The sequence below is a fragment of the Manacus candei genome, unplaced genomic scaffold (assembly GCF_025592945.1).
Source record: "Manacus candei isolate 608988 ecotype Guabito, Panama unplaced genomic scaffold, ASM2559294v1 h1tg000100l, whole genome shotgun sequence".
In the NCBI taxonomy this organism is placed as follows: domain Eukaryota; kingdom Metazoa; phylum Chordata; class Aves; order Passeriformes; family Pipridae; genus Manacus; species Manacus candei.
In genome coordinates, this window is record NW_026138148.1 from 198,518 (window position 1) to 212,921 (window position 14,404).

A 14,404-nucleotide genomic window follows, 5' to 3' on the forward strand; every position below is an offset into this window, starting at 1 on the left:
GGCTGGAATAACTTCTCCACACACTGAGCCCTCTTCCAGGTTTGTGGTGATCCAGGTGTGAAATTCCAAGGCTGGAATAACCTCTCCATGCATTGAATCCCCTGCCAGGTCCTGCCACAGAATTTTAGGATAAGCTGGAGCAATGTGCCTCAATGTCCCTGACTTCTAACTGGGGCGGCCCATCTTCTCCAGAAGGTGGTGGATCATAAAAACTAATTAAAATACGATTCATTGTACCTAATATTAAATTAATATTGACCCACTATTAAATTAAACTTCTCAGGGAAGGAAAATCAGGTGGGATGAAGCAACAGGGAGGTTGAAACTACTTCGGGGTAGGAATTGTTTGCAGACACTTCACTCCTTCCCCCGGATATTGTGGCTGGAATATTTGTTAATTCTTAAAAATGATGGTTTAGGTGCTCCTGTGATTATTTCCCAGCTCATTTCAACCCAGATTAATTGGGTTTAGCTTTTCAATTAGTCTTGGCTCGCTTGTCAGGAGCAGCTAAAGATGTAACACGCCCAGTGCCATCCATGGGGTTGGGGACAGGGATTTCCACTTCCCTCCAGTCCCAAGGGAATTTGAACAGTTCAGAACCCCAAATTTGAATCCCACCTCTCCCAGACAACTCTCCCTGACCGTGCCTGGGGGGAACAGTTTCTGCTCCTGCCAACGGGAGCCTTTCTGTGCCGCCAAGGGATCGCCCACAAACCGCCAGCTTCCGACGGATCCAACGGACTACATTCCTGCACGGAATTCCCACGGCTTTTCTGGGCACTGGGAACAGGGATGTGAGCCATCTGGAAATCCAGGCTGGCTCTGAGCTCACCACCTATCAGGGTGCAACCATCTCATTGCCAGACTCAGTTTTTCCCACTTGTGGAGTTGTCCAAGTTGTCCGTGTTCCTCCCACGAGCGATAAATCCGGAGCTTCATCCTTGTGATTCCTTGTGATTCCATCGTTTCCTTCCCATTCCAAATTAATTGGAGCCAACACCAATCTTCATCTGCCCCTTCCCATGTCTATTAAACACTGAGCAGCCCATGTTCCCCCAATATTGACTTCAAATCCCAAGCCCAAACAAGTTGCACTAAACCCTCCTTCCTCCAAATTTTTCCAGGCAACTTTCCCATCCGATCTTTCCCACTTTATCCCTTTGTCTCTTCCTCAAACTGGGTGAATTATTTTCCACAAACACACCAGACACAGAGGATCCACTCTGGCACTTTTTATGTTTCTTCATAGTTTTTTCGAGGGGAAAAAAAAAAATCTTTCTTGGTGGTCAATTTTCTAAATATTCCCAAAATATTCCCATTAATTCTGTTAAGTTTTATTATTTTCAGGCTTCCTCAATTTTCACCCTTAAATCTACATTTTTTTCACGATTCTCCCAAGCTGGCTCACATTGTAATTGTTGTTTTTTTTTTCTTTCTGCAAATCTCGAGGCTTTTTCTCCTGGAGTATTAATCCTCTTTTATGAAGTTTGGGATGTTTTCACATTCCCTGACTTGCACCATTATTCCCTCCCCGAAGAACAAGCCACACTTTCCCTTTTTGGACGTTAAAACCCCCTGCCAGTGCCAACACTGGAATTTTTCACGCTGAGGAGCGAGCCAATATTTAGGATTTTGAGAAAATGAGCATCAGGATGAGAATTGGGAGGCAACAAATTCAGCTCAAAGTTCAAAATCTCTGCCTAAACGACCAAAATATTCTCTCATTTAGGGTTTGTTTTTTCCAGTCAAGGGATTTTTTTCCTGCTTTTTGGCATTCCTGAACAAACACCTGCATTTATCATCCCACCCAAACATTGCTGGGAGTTAAACTTCAGATTTAGCAAGTAGGGTTTGATAATCCCATATTCTTCTATAAAGAAATTTAGGGAGTTTGATAATTCCATAAATTTACTCTGTAAGGAAATTTAATGGGTTTGATAATTCCATATTTTATTCTATAAAGATATTTAATGGGTTTGAAAATCCCATATTCTTCTATAAAGAAATTTAAGGAGTTTGATAATTCCATAATTTATTCTATAAAGAAATGTAAGGAGTTTAATAATTCCATAATTTATTCTATAAAGAAATTTAAGGAGTTTAATAATTCCATACTTTATTCTGTAAGGAAATTTAATGGCTTTGATAATTCCATACTTTATTCTATAAAGAAATTTATGGGTTTGATAATTCCATACTTTAATCTGTAAAGAAATTTAATGGGTTTGAAAATTCCATAATTTATTGTCTTTACTAGAATTTGCTCTATTAATATATTAAATTATTATAATTTAAGGGCTATTCTGCTGCATTCATCCCAAAAGACACTATGACACTACTCTGACACTGTGGCAGTGACTGGTAGGATTTAGCTGCCGTAGAATCTCATGGAATCATGGAATTGTTTAGGTTGGAAAAGCCCTCTGGGGTTTATCCCTCTTTTAGGTTCAAAACTCCTCAGAATGTCTTTAAACCATCCCCATTTTTATCCCCAAAAATTCAAGCCTTTGATCTTCTTGATCATCGAGACTTCCTTGGCAATTCCACCAGCCAGGAAGACACTCCTGGCTCCCAAAAAATCCGAGGTTCCCCCCCTAAATCACCAGATCTTTTCTCAGAAATCCAAAAGAACAAAAAAAAAGGAACATGGAATATTTCCAACCCCCTTTTGAGGAGGGGGCAGTTTTGTTTTAGGGCGTGTTTGGGTTTTTGTGCCCGATGTGTTTGGAATCCCGACTGTTGGAAGTGTTCAAACACTTCCTTATCTCGGAACATTTGGATCCAGGGATTTCTCAGATGCTCTCCCAGGTGCTTGGAAATGCTTTGCTGGAACGAAGATAAAGGAAAAAAGCAAAATTTGAATAGAAATTCTGCTGCCTGAAAAACTGCAGAACCCTCCCCCCTCCATTGCCACCCACTGAAACAAAAACTTTTATTGGTATTTTCCACCTTTTATCCTCTTTTTCCTCGGCCAAAATTGAGGGAAATTTTCTTTCTGCTTTTGCCACATTGTTGCTGATTTTTTTAAAAAATATTTATTTATTTATTAAAAACAAAAACCAAAAAACAGGTTAAACTGGAGGGTTTTTAACCAGGTTAAACTGGACTTTTTATAGCTTAAGATTAAGGAATTCTTATTATTAATTTATTATTATTTTTAAAACAATAATTTATTAATAATTTGAATTATTAATAATTATTATATAGTATATAATTACATGTTATATATTATATATTATACATTATATATTATATATATTAATTATATTATATTATATTATATATTGTATTATATATTAATATATAATGTATAATATATAATATATAATATATAATATAAAATATGTAATATAATATATAATATACATTATACATTATACATTATATATTATATATTATATATTATATATTATATATTATATATTATATGTTATATGTTATATATTATGTTATATTATATTATATTATATATTAATATATAATATATAATGTATAATATATAATATATAATTATATATTATATATTAATAATACACATTATTTTTTACATATTAATAATATAACAAATAATTATATATTTCTTAATTTGTTATTTATAATTTTAATTAATTATAATTTTTAATATATAATATAAAAATAAAAATAATAAATACTAATTTGGTAATAAGATTAAGGAATGTTGTTCCTGCCTTTTTGTTCTAAGGAAGCTGAAGCAAAATGAGCTTTTTATATTATATATATTAAAATTATAATTAATTGAAATAAATATAAATGATAAATTAGTAAATATATAATATTTATTTAAAATTATTTAAATAATGATAAATTATCGATAAATAAATAAATAAATAAATAAATAAAATCCCTTAATCTTAACCTATAAATCTTCAATTTAACCTGGTAAAAAAAAAGGAGAATATAAATTAATAATTATTTAAAAAAAAATAAGCAACAATGGGGCAAAAGCAGAAAGAAACTTTTCTTCAATTTTGGCCGAGGAAAAAGAGGATAAAAGGTGGAAAATACTAATAAAAGTTTTAGTTTCATGCTGAGCCAAAGACTGTCTTTCCAGAAAAATTGCCCTTCCTAAAGGATTTCCCCCTCCTTTAACTTCCGTCTTCCAGCCCGACCAACAAAAAGGATGGAGCTGCTGTTTGGGCTGGATTTGTGTGTCCCTGTTCAACACCCCCCTGGTGCTGATGTGCCTCCAGCATTTCCCCCCCGGATCCCACATTTTCCTGCCTCTCTCCCGTGTTGGGATAGAGGAGCAGAGAGGTTTTACCCCTCACTGCACCTTCTCCACACCAGGGACTCTGATTTGGGGCGTTCTGGAAGGATGAGGAGGCAAAATGAGAGGCCTCGGGAATTTGGGAGGGCAGGAAACCAGAATGAGGGGAATTCTCAGCTCTGGAGGGAATTTGATGTGTAAACATAACTTTAAAAGTTGGGATTCAGATGGATTTCCCTTGAGGGAAAAGGCCCCTCTTCCCTCAGCTCCCCATTAAGTCATCCAGCCTTCCAAGAGAGGTTGTTTTATGTGGAAAACATGACCATTTGGGGCAAACATTATTTACCATTTGCTTGTTGTTCTTCTTCTCTGGCTTTATAATCCAGGATGTCATGGAAAGATATCCCAGAAAATCCTGCTCAGTTCCCATTTTCCCATTCACCCAAAGTCCTTCATTTCTCCATGTGCAGAAGGAACAGGGTGGATCTCACCTGCTGAAAGCACAGAAGAGCTCAGGGGCTGAGGTCTGGGCAGAACTGGGACCTTCCATCTGTTTTCCCAATCCAGATGGAGTTCCCTTGAGGGAAAAGGGCCCCTCTTCCCTCAGCTCCCCAGGGAGCCATCCAGCCTTCCTTGCAAAGCTCTTTTATTTGGAAAATATGACCATTTGGCGTAAACATTATTTACCATTTGGTTGTTCTTCTTCCTTGGCTTTATAATCCAGGATGTCATGGGATGATATCCCAGAGGATCCTGCTCACTTCTCATTTTCCCATTCACCCAAAGTCCTTGATTTTTCCATGTGCAGAAGGGACAGGATGTATCTTATCCTGCTCAGACCTCAGCAGGGTCTGGGCAGAACTGGGACCTTCCATGTCTGCTGTTTTCCCAATCCAGATGGATTTCCCTTGAGGGAAAAGGCCCCTCTTCCCTCAGCTCCCCATGGAGCCATCCAGCCTTCCAAGAGAGGTTGTTTTATTTGGAAAACATGACCACTTGTGGCAAACACTATTTACCATTTACCATTTGCTTGTTGTTCTTCCTCCTTGGCTTCATAATCCAGGTTTAATAAAGTCTAGTAAAAAGGGTAAATATAGCAACTCCCCTTTGGAATTCCTTCCTTCCCTTTTCTTTCTTAATTGATTATTCCTCAGAGGTAAAACTCTTCAAAACATCAGCAGTAATTAGATTAAGCAGTGGGGGGGAGCTGTTAATTATTTTTTTTTGGAGGGCTATAAACCAGAAACGAAACAAAACTCACTTTATATTTCCAGACAAGTGTGTGTGTGTTTATATATTTCTCCAAGACTTGGCATTTTTGCCCTTTCTTTTTTTTTTTTTAACTTCTTTCAAAGCACTACAAGCAATAACCCTGGGCAGGAGAGAACCCTTTCTGTTTATCCTTGTTTTCCTTCCAATAAGGAATAAGCTGGAAGGGCATTATTTTAACAGGCTCTTGTAATCCTTTAACAGGGCTTGTTGAAAATAAGACCCAGCACTGCCAGACACCAGCAGCAAAAAAAGCTGCTTAGTGCCAAACTCCTTTGGCACTGCACAAGCTGGGAATTGGCTCTGTTTTCCCTCTGTTTTGTGTTTGAAAATGCACCTTCCTGGCTCCCAAAGAGGGGCAGAGTTCAGACAACACCCAAAAACGTGGCCCCTGCTCTCAAAGAGCGAGCAGGAGAACAGTTTGTGGGTCTCTCTGCCTAATGTGATCCCTCCAGGATGGGCTGAACCTGGAGGGGTTGGAAGATCTCAGGAATTATTATCTGAAATCAGTGATGTGGATCCCAGATCCTGGGGGAAAAAGCCAGAGGTGCCCACGTTGCTCCCCGTGGAGAACGTTTGGAAGCACCAAGCCTAAAAGCTCCAGAAGGAAAGTAAAATGAAATCAAACCTGTTATTAAACAAGACCTTGGGAGGTTTTAAGGAAATCTTGGTACAGCTTTGTTGGAGAGAGATGAGGATCTGAAGGAAGGGAAGCTGGAAGGTCCAGGGGGGGATTCTGTCCCTCTGCCCTCTCAGGTGAGACCCCCCTGTAGGGCTGACTCCAGCATGGGAAGGACATGGAGCTGCTGGAGAGACTCCAGAGGCCTCATCCAGTCCCAGAGGATCAGAGGGATGGAGCAGCTCTGCTGGGAGGAAAGGCTGGGAGAGCTGGGATTGTTCAGCCTGGAGAGGAGAAGCTTTGGGGGGAACTGATTGTGGCCTTCCAGGACCTGGAGGAGCTACAGGAAAGATGGAGAGAGACTGTTTACAAGGGATGGAGGGACAGGACACAGGGAATGGCTTCTCACTGAAAGGGAGGAGGGTTAGGTGGGATATTGGGAAGGAATTCCTGGCTGGGAGGGTGGGCAGGCCCTGGCACAGGTTGCCCAGAGAAGCTGTGGCTGCCCCTGGATCCCTGCAAGTGTCCAAGGCCAGGTTGGAGCAACCTGGGCTAGTGGAAGGTGTCCCTGTCCATGGAACTGGATGATCTTTCAGGTCCCTCCCAACCCAAACCATCCCAGAATTCCATGATTCTCCCATTCCAGGGTCTGGCTTTGCCCAGGCTGCCTCATCTCCCACATCCCCCTGCCCGGCTGCCCAGCAGAGCTCACGGTGCCCAAACTCTGCTGCTTTCCCTCCTCCACTAAACTCCCTGTTTCTCTTCCAGTTTTCCCAACCATGTTGGCTGCAGTGGGAGATGATCCTGGGCAGCTTGTGTGGAGAGGAGGAGGCAAATGTTGCTCCTTTCTGGTGTCACACAGGGTGGCACCGACTTGTCGAGTGACGAGAATCCTTCCCTAAAAACGGCCCCTCACAGCCCAAGCAAAGAGATTTTGGGAACCACCACCAGGCCCTGGAAAACCCAGCTGGCCAGGAAAACATGGAAATAGGAACAGCTGGGCTGCAAGACCCAACTCCCACCTGGCATCAGTTCAAGGAGCCTTAAAATTCACCATAAAAAAGCCTTTTGCCCCTTTCCTGGCTCTGCCCAAGGGGCAGAGCACCTGGATCTGGATTCCCAGGAGTATCCATCCCCACAAAGACAATGACCCTGAAAAGCCACATGAAAAGGGTTTTTTTTCCAGGGATTTTAAGCTTTCTACATGTCCTTGCCCTTTTATTGGGGGTGGAATTTCTCTCTGTGGCTGCTGCAGCTTCTCCTGGTCATAACCACCAAATATGTGGCACAAAATAAAAATTCCCAGAAAATAATCTACTGTATCCACTGCGGATTTTCACTCCCAGTTTCCATCTGGGAAATCCTCCTTGGGACAGTGTTTCAGATCCAAAGGGTTTGGATTTGGTCACATCTCAGGGAACAGAAGAGATCCCTCAAGTGCCCAGCTCAGCTCAGCCTGACCCTCTCCAAGGACCTGTGAGGTGTCAGGAATTAAATACAGAAATTAAATATATAATTGGCTAATAACAAAATATATAAATATAAATATATAAATAAATAATTAAATACAGAAATACAAATATATATTTTATAACTGAAACAGTGATGGATCACAACAGTGGAAACACTGGGAAGGAAGGAATGGCAGGAGGGAGGGAGGGAGGAAGAAAAACTCATTTTAAACTGCACTGTTGTTTCTTGCTTTGGAGTCCCTTAAGTAGGAGGTTTCTAATGAAATCAGGGCCAAATTAATTAAGTGGTGACCACCCCAGCTGATACTGTTTGGAAATTGGTAGAAGAGACCAAATTAAGCAAAACTATTAAAGGAGGGGGAAGAGATTGCACTGGATTGGGATTCCACAGTGTGGATTTTCCCCTCCTTGACAGCTCTCGTGGGAAGGAGCTGATTTTATTCCCATGATCATGGATGTTCTTCACCTCCAATCTCCCAAATTGGAGCAAAAAGTCAAACCTTGCCCTTGCCTTGCCCTGGTCATGCCCCTGAGCTCTGCCCTGGGCTGGGGAGCCGAGACCTCCTTCCAACCCCCTAAATCCAAGGGAGAAGCATCCTTGAGGGCAGGATAAAGCCCTCAATTAATCACCTCTCCCAAGGCCCACGAGAGGACTGTTGAAAAAGCTGCTGGCAGAGCTGAGATCAGGTGTCCTGGCTGCTCCCTCCCCTCCCTCTCTGCCCCCGAGCTCATCCGAGCGCTCACATTTTCCATCCACATCCCAGGAGCCAAGCGGGGGGAAAAACCACCAAGGGAAGGAGCTGCACCTGCCCACACCTGGGAAAAACAAACAGGGCCTGGAGATAAGGGAGAGTGGGAGGCCAGAGAGATAAGGGAAAGGATCAAACACTCTTCTCTCCTCTTTTCCTCCTCTCCGGTTCCTGCCGGGAGCGACAGGATCCCAACGCTCCAGCCCGGGCTCCAAGAGCAGGAGACAGGCAGAGGTTTCACGATGGATCTCTCTTGTTCCTGCCAGAAAATCGAGGGTTTCCATGTTTTCCAAAGATATCAGCCCTGACAGAGTGAACTCACATGTTCTTATTCAGTGCTGAGGCTGAAGAATCCCAGGTTTGTCAGGAGATGTCCAGGAGATGCCACGGGAATTCTGAGCACTAAGTGGAAGTGTCCAAGGTTGGATGGGGCTTGGAGCAACCTGGGATAGAGGGAGATGTCCCTGCCCATGGCAGGGGGTGGCACTGGATGGTCTTTAAGGTCCCTTCCAACCCAAACCATTCCATGATTCTGTGACCTTGGGCTCCACTCCCTGTTTTGAGGCTCGGTGTGGTTGCCACCCTCTGGCATCTCCCAGTTTGTCTTTGTTGCCCCTGTGGATGTTGGATTTGCAGAGCCCCACCCCAGGCTGAGACATCTGCCCTGACTTGGGTGGAAATTCCACGAGGGAATCCCAAAATCCCCGTGTCCTGCTGGTTTTGAGGGGTTCACTGCTGGCCCAAAGGCAATTCCCTGTCCCAGCTGGACGGATAAAACCCAAAATGAAGTTCCAGACTCCTCAGGGATCTGCCACAGGAACTGTCCCTGCCCTCTGGAACAACCCACCCTTCACCAGGGATTACAAAAGGAGCCTGGAGAGTCCTGAATTCAGGATCTCCTCCTTCCCTAATCCCCCAAACACCCTCTCCAAAGCCTTTCCACCCCCTCTGAGGTGGGAAAAAAACCACTGCTCAGGGTGAGTCAAGCCTGGAAAATGCAACCCAGAAGGGAAGGAAACGAGAGTGTTATAACCCAGAGAGTCCAAACCCCGCAGTGCCACCCCGTGCCAACCATTCCCTGGATCCTGGTTTTCCACACACAAAATTCAATTTATGATTTGCCAGCTCTGAGCCACGCAAAATTCACAGGGTGAGAAAAAGCTCATTTCCAGTTGGTTTTGGCTCCTCTCTCACAATTTGGGCTCGTTCTGTGCTTTATGACACGATGCCCACGGGTTGTTATCCCAGAGAGCCATTAGGGAAAAGATTCCAAGTGGAGGGGGAGCAGTGGGATGAAGGAGAAAAAAGGTGCTAAAGCTTCTGAAAGGCAGTTTTTTGCACCTTGTCATAAAAACAAACAGCAGAGAGAACCTGAGCTAATAATAATAATAATAATAATAATAATAAACCCCCCTGGGGGAAAAAGGGGAATTTTTTCCCCCTTTTTCCTCTGCTTTGGCCACCATTGGGGTTTTTTTTTTCATCTCTTTTTAAAGAGCTGGAAATCATAGGGGAAAAAAAATGCTGTTTGAATTTACAGAGAAATACCTGGGGGTAAATTATTAAATAAAGGGGGAAAAGGAGAAAAAGAAAAAATAAAGAAAGAAAGAAAAAGAAAGAAAAAAAAAGAAAGAAAGAAAAAAGAAAGAAAGGAAAAAAAGAAAGAAGAAAAAAAGAAAAAAAGAAGGAGGTGGAAGTTGTGTTTGGATTTTGGGCAGGTCAGAGGGATGGGGAGGTAGGACTGGGAACATGGATTTGGGGTTTAGCTGTTCTCTTGTGCAAGGTGCTCTGTGGGCATCACTCAGCTGCCCGAGGAAATCTTGGAATCATGGAATGGTTTGGGTTGGAAGGGACCTTTAGGACCATCCAGTCCCACCCCCTGCCATGGGCAGGGACACCTTCCACTAGCCCAGGTTGCTCCAGCCTGGCCTTGGACACTTCCAGGGATCCAGGGGCAGCCACAGCTTCTCTGGGAAATCCATTCCAGTCCCTCCCCACCCTCCCAGCCAAGAATTCCTTCCCAACATCCCATCTCTCCCTGCCCTCTGGCAGTGGGAAGCCATTCCCTGTGTCCTGTCCCTCCATCCCTTGTCCCCAGTCCCTCTCCAGCTCTCCTGGAGCCCCTTTAGGCTCTTCCAAAGACCTTTCCTGGACCAGTAATCCCAAAACCAAGGGAGAGATTTTGGCCTCAGCAAGCACTTTGGAAGCTGAACACAAAACATTCCCACTTCCAGAAGGATCCAGTTTTCACATTTTCTGGCTCTTTGCAATGGGTGGAAAAGTGACCCAAGGGCCAAGAGGCAGAACAAGCTGTGGGTGCCAGCGGAATTTCAATTTTTATTCATTTTTTTCCCTTATTTCCCCTAAAGACATTTTCCTTATTTCCCCATCACTTTCCATGTTGGAGAAAAAGACTAAAGGAGAAAGGAATTTAGGAGGCTCTGAACATTTCTGGGAATATCAGGGATGGATTTTTATAGGATAAATTTTCATCTTTATAGTTCTGTCCCACATGTCCAAGGAATTCCCAATCCCTTCTCCAAGAGCTGGAGCAGCTCCAATGCCACAATTTCCAGGTCTCATCCCTTCCATGAAAACCCACTGGATTATAAACCCCCCCCCACATGATCCAGGACAATCCAGTCCTGGTTTGCAGGAGCTGAAGAGCTTTTCCAAGGAAAATCTCTTTATTTTTAGGGTTGGAACACCAATTTTTATTCATTTTTTCCCTTATTTCCCCTAAAGAAAAAGTCCCTCTTTCCATGTTTTTGCAGAACTAAGGGAGAAAGGAATTTAGGAGGCTCTGAACAATTCTGGGAATATCAGGAATGGATTTTTACAGAATAAGAGAAGTTTTAATCTTCATCTTTCGGTCCCAAGAGGCTGTGACATGTCCAAGGAATTCTTAATCCCTTCTCCAATGCCACAATTCCCAGGATTGAGCCCCCACTGTGCTACCATTCCCCCACTTCATCATCCAATAAATATTCACATGGATAATATTCCCCCAGATATTGTTTTCCCTCTTTTTAAATCAAAAATAAGCCCATCCTAATTCCCAATCCTACAGGAAATGCTCCATTAAATCCCAATATTACAGGAAATGCTCCATGAAATCTTGTTCCAAAAGAGGATTTTTCCTGCCATTTCTCAGCCAAGTGAACACAAGAGACAAAATCAATATTCCAAGATATTTAATGGGCAAGATATTTAATTACAGGTGGAACAGGGAATTCAGCCAACGTACAGCTCTGGATTGTGTGGAATATTCCATGGGTTTGGACACGTTGGAATGACACAACCCACAGGAGACTCAGGGAGATGGAACAGCTGGGGCTGAAACCACAACAATTCAAAATATGGCACAAAGAAAAGGCAAAATTCAAGGCCAAAATAAGGAATATTTCATTCTGGGAATGCTGATTTGGAAAAATTCAGCTCAGAGGTTCCATCCCAGGCAGCACCAGGGGCAGTTCCCACACTAAATATTCCCCCAGATGGGATTTTTCCCTCTTTCTTAATTAAAAATAAGCCCATCCTAAAATCCCAGTCCTACAGGAAATGCTCCAGGAAATCTTGTTCCAAAAATGCTCCAGGAAATCTTGTTCCAAAAGAGGATTTTCCTGCCATTTCTCAGTCAAGTGAACACAAGAGACAAAATCAATATTCCAAGATATTTAACAGGCAGGAATTACAGTCTATTAATGGAATAATTAAAATTAATTATTCATTCATTTTTAATTAAAATTATTTTTTAAAACCCCACAATAGTTCAAAATATGGCACAAAAAAAAAAGGCAAAATTCAAGGCCAAAATAAGGAATATTTCATTCTGGGAATGCTGATTTGGGAAAATTCAGCTCAGAGGTTCCATCCCAGGCAGCACCAGGGGCAGTTCCCACACTAAATATTCCCCCAGATGGGATTTTTCCCTCTTTTCCAATTAAAAATAAGCACATCATAAATCCCAGTCCTACAGGAAATGCTCCAGGAAATCTTGTTCCAAAAGAGGATTTTTCCTGCCATTTCTCAGTCAAGTGAACACAAGAGACAAAATCAATATTCCAAGATATTTAACAGGCAGGAATTACAGTCTATTAAGGGAAGAATTAAAATTAATTATTCATTCATTTTTAATTAAAATTAATTTAAAAAAAATCCACAATAATTCAAAATATGGCACAAAAAAAGGCAAAATTCACAGTTAAAATAAGGAATATTTCATTCTGGGAATGCTGATTTGGGAAAATTCAGCTCAGAGGTTCCATCCCAGGCAGCACCAGGGGCAGTTCCCACACTAAATATTCCCCCAGATGGGATTTTTCCCTCTTTTCCAATTAAAAATCAGCCCATCCTAAAATCCCAGTCCTACAGGAAGTGCTCCATTAAATCCCAATCCCCCAGGAAATGCTCCATGAAATCTTATTCCAAAAGAGGATTTTTCCTGCAGTTTCTCAGCCAAGTGAACACAAGAAACAAAATCAATATTCCAAGATATTTAACAGGCAGGAATTACAGCCTATTAATAGAATAATTGAAATTAGTTATTAATTATTTTTAAATTAAAATTAATATAAGAAAAACCCACAATAATTCAAAATATGGTACAAAAAAAGGCAAAATTCAAGGCTAAAATAAGGAATATTTCATTCTGGGAATGCTGACTTGGGAAAATTCAGCTCATAGGTTCCATCCCAGGCAGCACCAGGATCAGTTCCCACACAAAATACACTTGGAAATCCAGGGAATAATTCCTTGTGTAAACCTTGTCTTGGTTTCACAGTCCAACAACAGCGATTTGGGGGGTGGGAAACAACAGGAGAACCCCAAACATGAATTTATTTCACAGTAAATCACTTATTTATAGAGAATAATCACGATTTTCAGCATTAAAGTGCATGCCAGGAACAACTAGGACCGGAAAATTATTGAAGGGATACAAACCAAGGGAGAGGAAAAGCTGGAAAACCACCCCCTCTCTGGGATTTCTTGGATTTCTCTTTCCAATTTAGGTGGAAAAAAAATGGAAAATCGAAGCTTGAAGTTATAAATATTGCACTGAAAGTGTTGGATTTCAAGCAACACCAGAAAAATTGAATTTAACAAAATAAAAACACTTAAAAAAGGGACATATTGCACCAAATATTTTGAATTAAATAAGTGGTAAAGGGGGGAAATCAACTGGGAATCGATGAAGTGGGAGTTTTCTATGGATTACCTGGAATCTTTCCTATATATATCAACAATTAAGGAGAGGGAAAGGCCTCTCCTGTCCTATATTCCCAACTGGAAATTCCAAAGGACACCACTTGCCATTAGTCCCTTTTTTATTGGAGAAAAAGAAGTTGAAATAAGAAGAACTCCTGAAATGTTTTGTCAGCACTTAGTGCTAATAAATAAATAAAGAAGCCAAAAAATGATGTACCAGGACCATCAAATCTTCCCCCAAAGTCTTCAAGGTTCTCATAAATTCATTTCTGGGTGAATTAAAAGCAGAATTAAAAGCATTTGCTGAGGGAACACGAGGTTTTTATCCCCATCATTTGCTCACCTGAGCATTAAGTCACCCCCCCAAAAAAGCCTCAGTTGGGTATTTGGGCTTTAATTCAGATATTAAGTGTTTTAAAGGACCTTGGGAGGGAATTAATTGGTTGTAATAATCGAAATTATTGTCCCAAGCAGCTCCTTTCACTAAAAAATAGCCCCCCCCAAAAAAAAACCCTCAGAAGCAGCAACATAAAAAAGCAACATCCAGGTTGGGTCAGGGTCGGTCACATCCCTTCCTATTTACACCTAGGGAAGGAGCCACTCCCAGGGTTAAAAGTTTTCCCCTTTTTTCATCCTAAAACACCTGGAAACATTTCCCAAACCCTCAGGAATTCCAAGCCCTCAGGAAAACCAAACCCTCAGGAACTCCACAGCAGCAGCACAGAATTCCAGGGACACCAAAGTGTTCCCAAACACCTCCCAGGCAACAAAAGTGTCCATGCAGGACAGTGTGGATGAATCCAGTTCCCTGCTCCTCCTCTTCTTCCCATTCCCATTCCCAGGGCTCCAGGGCTACAA

At 41.8% G+C, this 14,404-nt stretch overlaps 1 protein-coding gene across 20 annotated transcripts in view; it reads right to left on the bottom strand.

Moving 5' to 3' along the window:
• Positions 1 to 11,515: 11,515 nt before the first annotated feature.
• The window catches only part of SNAP47 (synaptosome associated protein 47), a 28,359-nt gene continuing 25,470 nt past the window's right edge, over positions 11,516 to 14,404 (bottom strand). For all 20 annotated transcript variants that reach the window (XM_051769040.1, XM_051769019.1, XM_051769030.1 and 17 more), the window contains one exon: positions 11,516 to 14,131. The gene's annotated coding sequence lies outside the window, so the exon portion shown is untranslated. The remainder of the gene's footprint in view (positions 14,132 to 14,404) is intronic.